This window comes from Haemaphysalis longicornis, unplaced genomic scaffold, assembly GCF_048455015.1.
Source record: "Haemaphysalis longicornis isolate Haplotype H1 unplaced genomic scaffold, Haemaphysalis longicornis Haplotype H1 scaffold_11, whole genome shotgun sequence".
Lineage (NCBI taxonomy): Eukaryota > Metazoa > Arthropoda > Arachnida > Ixodida > Ixodidae > Haemaphysalis > Haemaphysalis longicornis.
Window position 1 is genome coordinate 51,973,061 of NW_027526214.1, and position 8,240 is coordinate 51,981,300.

The window sequence follows — 8,240 nt, forward strand, 5'->3', positions numbered from 1 at the left end:
GGTCATGACGTATGAAGGAATAAGTTTGCACAAAAGATGAGGACAAGAGACGAGAGGACAAGCCATGCACTCATCCTGCCCTCTCTTCCCTTCGTCGTAGTCTTTCGCGCCAACTTATTCCTTCGTAAGCTTATATTGCATCGCGTAGTGTTATCTTTCTCTATCATGCTCACTCTCTCTTTTGTCAGCCTCTTTTTTTATAAAAATGCAATCCACTAATCCCTAACCAGAAGCTAAACTGAGTATGACACCTTGGCGACAGTCCTTCAGTGACAAGACATCATTTGACACAAAGAAATAAACTTTCGGTCTGACTGTAAACAAAAGTGTCTCCACTTCCAAATAAATGCCAGTGGGTGAAGCCAGCGCCACGAACTTTCATGAGTGGCATCTTGCGGACAACAATCATTAGACTCATCAGTTTATTATGCTTTCTCGAAATTTCAATCAAGACTGCACAATCAACTTCAGCCATAACGAGAATGCTTAAATTTTAACTCAATAATGGCGGCTGGCGGCTTGACAAAGATACAATAAGGACATAACGTAGAGTCACAGCGACCTTCCAAAATTAGAACGTTCACTATACTGAAGAATAAATGTCCTGTTAAAAGACCAGACTAGAGCAACTCCGCATGGTTAGCTTCAATCGCAAGGTCTTCAGCGAGAGCCTAGTAGACGGCTTCTTGACTCCTCTTAAGGTTTCGAGGAATACATTCCACGTTTTAACTTATGAAGTTATGCTCCCTTGTAGTTTTCGAGTTTGTGCCAGGGTCCCCACTCCTTCGCTGTAGCAATAGCGGAGCCTGATATGGCAAAAAATTTTCAACTTCTTTTATTACCGCAGTGCTTCCGTTGGGCCAGGTTTTTTATGATCGGTTCGGTCCAAAAACTTGACCCGCCAGTGTTCAGCGGCCCTCCTAAGGGCTTCCTCTGCCTTCATGAACAACTAACCACCAGTTGAAGCTAACGAAGCGCCTGTAGTGTAAGGCGTTTCGGGCAACTAGACTAGTACTGCGATTAGTGGAGTGAACAAGCACTTTCATGCACTTTCAAGCTCAAACATTGTGCACTGTCTCCAGCTTGTTCAGCGTTGGCATATTTAGATCGTTCTGTCTTCAGCCTGTATGGAGTGAGGGTTACCTACACAGCTTACTTGATTCTGGAAGTGACACGCCTCATTAAAAGCGAAAAATATTCTGACCCGGACAGATTCACCCTGCTCATCAGATCCGACAACCTAACCCACCTCCTACCTTTTTCCCGACATAAGCTGCCCCCACCACTATGTACGGAGCTGCCTCAGCAGTATAAAACTGAGTAGCTTTCTCTGCCCAAAAAACCTAAACCACAATTTTGAAATTCTGCCTTCCTTGTGCCCCTTTCATTAGATAGATGCCAAACGCTCCAATAAATTGGGAAGAACCCTCCAAACCTCTTTCTAAAGCAACTATTCTCAACTCTCCGGCAATCTTGAGGGGTCCATTATAAAGCTAAATATTCTCACATCAACTTCGGGTATAAACGTGGCGTAGCGGTTTGCGACGCATGTGAACTCATCTATAATTTCTTTGCGTCCTCAGTGCTCATTTGAAGTTACGTCAAGCAATTAGCGGGTCTAGTACCAATTCTTGTTCAGTACCAATCATACCGCTGAACTGTCACGTAAGCAAGGTCAGACGTACAAAGCGGCCGCCCACTGGTGACGCCGAGGCGGGAGAAACACCGACTAAACAAGAGTTTGGCGCAAAATTTGGCGAAGCGCTTCTTTAACCGTCGCAGGCACGCATGAATATTCCAGTAATCAACGTTGCTCAGCATTCCTACCTCGAGTGCTTTGCTAGCTGCAGCCGATGTTTAAAAAAACCTGTTTTTCAAATACTTTACGCCGATATGAATAGGCTACTTTTAAGTTAGAATATTGTGTACCACAGTTTTGCTCACACTACCAAACGCCAATCGACAACTGATATTCACCACTGAGTGATAAATGTTTACAGCTTGTTTTGAATGTTGATCCCGTAAATGAGCAGCACATGATAGTACATGAACAATTCTCAAACACTTCTATATCCCATGGATAACTAAATATCTGGTCAGAATGTTTTATAAACACCCGCGTTCTAGAATTGCACAAATGTTCTGGAAACGGCAAACATTCTATTTTTAAAAAGAACGGTATCACATCATACATATTTAATCTCAAAAACCTCATTTGTTAAACTCTTTAAGTAAAATCTAAGGAGATACAACATATAGGTACCTTAAGAGGCCTTGAATAAAACATTCGCTCACATGCAACACTCTTTCCGGCATGAAGCTCAGACCATATCCCAATTAGCCCAGCTTTCCACTGGTAAGTGTCATTTTCCTGACAACGGTGTAAATGTTCATGCCATAATTTTCGACTCCATTGAGTAATTGACGGTACGTTTATTTCCAAAAGGCGAAACTAAATTGTAATGCTCAAAATCAGCAACCAGTTTCTTTTCATTTTATTTCATTTCATTTATTTTACCTTCAATGCCAGGGACTCTAGAGGGGAGTGAGTAACTTATACAAAAATAGTACAAAATCAGCATGATGAAATATATACATCATTAAATATTGGCAATACAAACAGTGTCAACTAAGTTCCATCGAATTGTTGAGGCTCTGGCGTGGCAGCAGTTGGCCAGGGAAGGTGGTTGCAGTCCTGCGATGTACTGGGAGTAAATGACTGCAAACATGTCTTAGTGTGAGAATGCATTCCTCCTACTTTTATTGATGATCGGTGAGTGACGAAACATAGGATGGTGAAAGAATGAAGGATGTGTGGAGCAGCGGAGTATGGTATAAAATATTACGAAAGAAACAAAGACAGAAGTACCGGCGACGAGATTCTGGTTCTGGTAAACAAAGAAATTTTTTCATTAAAGTGACAGTCGATGTACAACTATAATTATGGCAAATGAAACGGGTGGCGTTTATTTGAACACGTTCAAGAGAGTTAGTCACAGTTTCGATGCCGGGGTTTCAATTGGAGAAGCGTATTCAATATTCGGGCCGAATATTACTTGGTGCAGCGGCGTTTTAAAGGAGCCATGAAGAGAAAATACAAGTTGGTTTAATTTGAAAGAACTAGGATTCAGTATCTCACTCAGCTCCATTACAGCCCCAAAAGATGCTTTTTTTAACGAAAAAAAGCAAGAAGTATTTAACAACTTTCGAATTTTGCGCCACAGTGACGTGTTATGAGCAAGAATGACGTCACACGGGCCAACAATAAAACATAATTTTCAGTGCGTTAACTGCACGTTAGCATTCAAGTGATGCGGTCAAATGGACCTAGAGGCCCCATTACAGACGTCCAGTCATGTGTCGTAGGGACAGGTTAGTTAGGCGGCCGCCAATCGCACACACAAGGTTCCGTGACGTCATAGAAAAGTTGCGGGAAATTGGCTAGGGGGTCGCGACTGCTTCACACGTTTTCTTTCATATCTCCGTTATTTGTTCGATGATTGCGATGATATTGGTATCATTGTTATCGGGACTAAACCGTCTTTCTAATAAACCAAACTTGTATTTTGTCTTCATGGCTCCTTTAAGGGCAACAGGGGCAGTTGCAATGTTACGGCGGAGATAGCCTAGCCTTCGGTAGGCATTGTATTTATGTTATAATTGTGAACCCACAAGGCAAGGTCTGAGGATATGTGTACCCCTAAATAACGGTAAGATGTTACAAACTTGAGAATAGCCCTGTTAAGGTAGTAGAAAGGTACAGCAGGAGGTTTACGTCTTGAAACCTGCAAAACTTTGCACTTGTTAGTGTTGAGTTCCATCTTCCATGTTTTGCATCAGGACGTGATGGGGTTAATATCTTTTTCAAAAGTTTATTGTTGTTGTCGTATATAATCTCACGAAAAATAACGCAATCATCGGCGAACAAGTGGACGTTAGAAGAAAAGCAGTCACGTAGATTAATAACGTCAAGAAAAATAGCAGGCGAGCTGGAACAGGGCCTTGTCGGATACCAGAATAAAAGGGAGTGGGTGATGATTCGTGATTATTTGCGACTACATACTGGGACTAATTAAGGAAGAATGATTCAAGCTATGAAAGGAGATTAATATCCAGGGTTAGTTTACTCAGTTTTGAATCTACCATTCGTTCGTAACGCATACAAAACGTTTCATTTATGCAACTACCATTAAACTTGTAGCGACCACTTCGTCATCAACAGGAAGCGCCCACCATCATCATCATCGGCCGCTGCCTCCATCGTCAGCAGCGCGTGGCCTCGACTCACGGCGAGCCACGTGCCACAGAACATCATGGCTTCCACGCTGCTCGGCCGAACTCAACGGGCGCTCTCCGATTCTCTGGCCCATGTTGCCGTCCCCACGCAACTGTAAATAAATGAAGGCCCTGCCGCACCACCTCATCGGACGCCTACATAATTGGTGACCCGCACGTCGGCAGCATGGAGCCCCAGTTCGCTTGCCCTCTGCCGACCTACACGGCCTTCGAGCGACCCCATCCCCGAGCCTGGTTCGTAAACATGGAAGCGCACTTCTTCATCCGCAGCATTGACACACAGACCGAGCGCTAGCGCATCACCACCGCCCTGCTTCCGGCCGACCTACGCTTTGAGCCGCTAAAACACCGTGAGCGGCCCTACGACACGCTAGAGACTTACGTGATGGCGCACCTCGGCTCGAGTCATTCTTACCACAAGGACGCCGCGTCGCCCTCTTCCATGGTGTCCGCGCACGCAATAACGCACGATGGAACCGGAACTGCGCCGTCCAGCTTGCAGCTGCCCTCGTGCTTCAACGAATTTTCGACACGAGAGCGAAGCAACGTTGCACCACCACCCGGCTTCGCTGAACGTCACTCATCCACGTTCGGCCACTGTAATCTGGCTGCGCCCACGCACTGAACCTCTGGCGATTCCACCATGCCACTTGATACAACTGCGTTGCCACCTCGCCCACCGTTCTACCCCAAGAACCCCGAGGTGTGGCTTATGCAGATGAAGTGCTATTTCGACCTGTACCACATCACAGCCCAGGAGTAACGTTACTCCCTGATGTACGAGCTCCTGCCATCAAGCTTAGCCTCGAGCTTGCCGCAGCCTGGGGGCCAGTCCTACGACGAGCTCAGGACCGTCCCCCTGACGCGCTACGGTCGGTATCTAAAACCACCCACGCCAGCCGCCCGGCCTTGCACCACCCCGGTCGGGGACCTTGTTGCTAGCACCAGCATGCTGGGGTCGGCGGTACCACCCTGCGACGGCACCACGGCAACTGCGACCACGGTCTACCCCGTGGATGGCTGCCCAGAGGCAACGACAATGAAAGACTGCACATTACGCTCTAGCAGTCCGTCGCCCAATGTATCTTCACTGCCTCCCCGCAGCACTCAAGCACCGGGCTGGCTCCTCAAGAAACCGTTCTTACCACTATTCGTGCAAGCGGGTCCTGTCGACGCAAGGGCAGCTTCGGGAACCAATACAACATTTTCGTCGACACAGCTGGAGGCGTCACTAGAAGGCGTTGCACCACGACGCACCTCGACCATCTGTGCTGTGGCTAACGCGTCTCTTACGGTTCCCCTGCCACCGCCGCAAATCACGCACGAGACCTACACGGTTGTACTCGTTCCCACCGTTGAGGAAAGCCCGCCCTCCAGCGACCTGACCACACTGGCTGAATGGACGCTGAGTTTGCGAGCCGCAAGTCCTGCACGTCTTAAGAATCCAGAACGAGGTCTATCTCATGTAAAATAACCCTATTCGGTCTCGAAGCGGTCCCCACTAACACTCGTGTGCGCCGTCGTGCGTAAAAGTCGCCGCCGATGCTGCAAGCGCCCACCCCGAAGGCGGCCTGCTGCGCTGGTAGAACAGCAGGAATCGCACGTCGACCGCCTGCTTCTGCTCTGCCAACGCCGGAGGCGCGTGCGCTGGAACCGTCGTGGTTTTCTGGCTCATCACAACGTGCTTTCGACTTCCGCAAGTCGGAAACGGCGCAGTCACTGTCGGCATCACGTACCGGCTCCGCTTCAAGCATGCGAACCGACGCTGCGTCTGAGGCCATTCCCTCCACTCCAACTTCAACGCCGTCGTGCTGTTTTTCCACCGGCACACTCACGATGTGGCACGTTGCACTTCCAGCGCCCATCCTTCCAGACCCGTGCCATCGTCAGCATTAATTTTCCACCCGCGGCAGCCTGACATCGGTTCAGCCGATTCATGCTCAAGCTCGTCCGGTACGCCACTCCCAGCCCACGGCACTGGAGGTTATAATGTGACAGGAAGCCCTCATGACGACGACTTGGAGTGTCAGCAGATGCTATTTCGGAACTCTGACCGCGGACACACCCTGTAAATAGCTTTCATTGCTAGTTAGTTGTTCCTGTTCTTTTCCTTTGTCGCGCTTCGCGCTGGGGGGGGGGGGGGGGGGCTGTAAGGCCACTTCGTCATCAACAGCAAGCGCCCACCATCATCATCATCGGCCTCTGCCTCCATCGTCAGCAGCGCGTGGCCTCGACACACGGCGAGCCACGCGCCACAGAACATCAAGGCTTCCGCGCTGCTCGGCCGAACTCCACGGGCGCTCTCCGATTCTCGGGCCCATGTTGCTTTCCCCACGCAACTCTAAATAAATGTAGGCTCTGCCGCACCGCCTCATCGGCCGCCTACAAACTAAATGCCGTTAACAGTAACCATCCCTTCAGTGTTTTACATACGGTAAGTGAAGGATTCATTCTTTTCCACTTTGCTTTTAAGCAATGATCGCAAAATCAGGCTTTTAGGGGAAAATTATTTATGTATTTCCAATATTTTTGGTTCAATATTTCAAGATTGTCGTTTCACAATTTTACTGCAATTGTGTTTGTTGTCAGGCACCTGCAAAAAAGTAGCTTTCATTAGGGCGGCCTCTTAAAAATTACAAATAGTATATTTCCCTCTGTTTTTATCGCCACCTTAACATACATGTACCGGAAAAAATTTAGTTCCTAAATTTTTCTAAACATTTCAACCGTATTACAAATAAACCACTAAATAGATTAGCGAGTACGGAAATAAAACATGGTATATATTTCGCCAATCTCTCCCACTCTCTATTTCACTCCTTCGGACAGCATGGTAGTTATGCGCAATATACAGGGTAACATTTCTTTAAAAAAAGTCGTTTGCACTTCTCGTAATCTCGGTTCTCAATGCTTTACAATGACCAAAAATCTTATATCGTATATAACAACCATATCTCTACGTTCAGATACATAGCCACGGAGCTGTATAACCTCTTCGTGTCGCCTTTCTGTTATTTGTAACTTAGAATCACTTCAACCATCCTGGCTGGGTTCTCGTCATTAGCGCAACGCTAAACCGTGTTTTTTCGGCAATACTAAATTCAAAATATTTTGTTTAATATTCGAATAAAAACTGAAATGCACCTTTTGGAAGAAGACGTCTCTCCCCTTTCTCACATATTTCTGTTTGTTGCTTATAGCCATAAATTTAGTTACTATAACGTTGTTAACAAGCTCACCCTGTTTTGATGCCCGAATTTGACCTTCTCACCATGCCGTATCCTCCCATAACTAGAGTGTATACAATTGTATTCCTGAAAAAAGGCAAAATATCCCATATTTTTCTCTCGGTTTGAAAATGCTATGTTTCCAGAAGAGACGAACTTCTCAGTTCTTTTAGTGGTCAGTATAAACGTCGTTCTTATGAGCCAGCAATGCAAGACGTACCCGCTTCGACTCAAAGCCACTTTGGCCAGTTTCAAAACTGAATTTTTTTATTTAAAATTTTTTAAGACTGTTGTATTCTTTGCGAAAGCGTTTTCCTCGTTTTAAAGCATAATGGCCCATTCAGTGAAATAGGGGTATTTTTTGTGGTCCTAGGAAGGTACATAAATTTGCCGGTCATCTGAACAAATACCAAAAAGCACCAGTAGTCGATGTGAACAAGGCACTCTGACAACGTGTCTGTGAGCGGTAGAACAACACGTGACTTTTGTGATAATACTGAGGCAATCACTTTACACAAAATCACCATAAACAGCACCTTTTTGAACACAGATGAGTAGAGTGGCGCTACAGCAGGGTCCTTCAAGGACTACGCCTCCTTGTATTTTCTCCGGGCGTCATATTTGGTATGGTTAATTACACAATACAAGACATTTTAGCTTTGATGCAAAAATATCTCAAAACGGTTATTTTTTTAAACCAAGACTGATGTGGCAGTA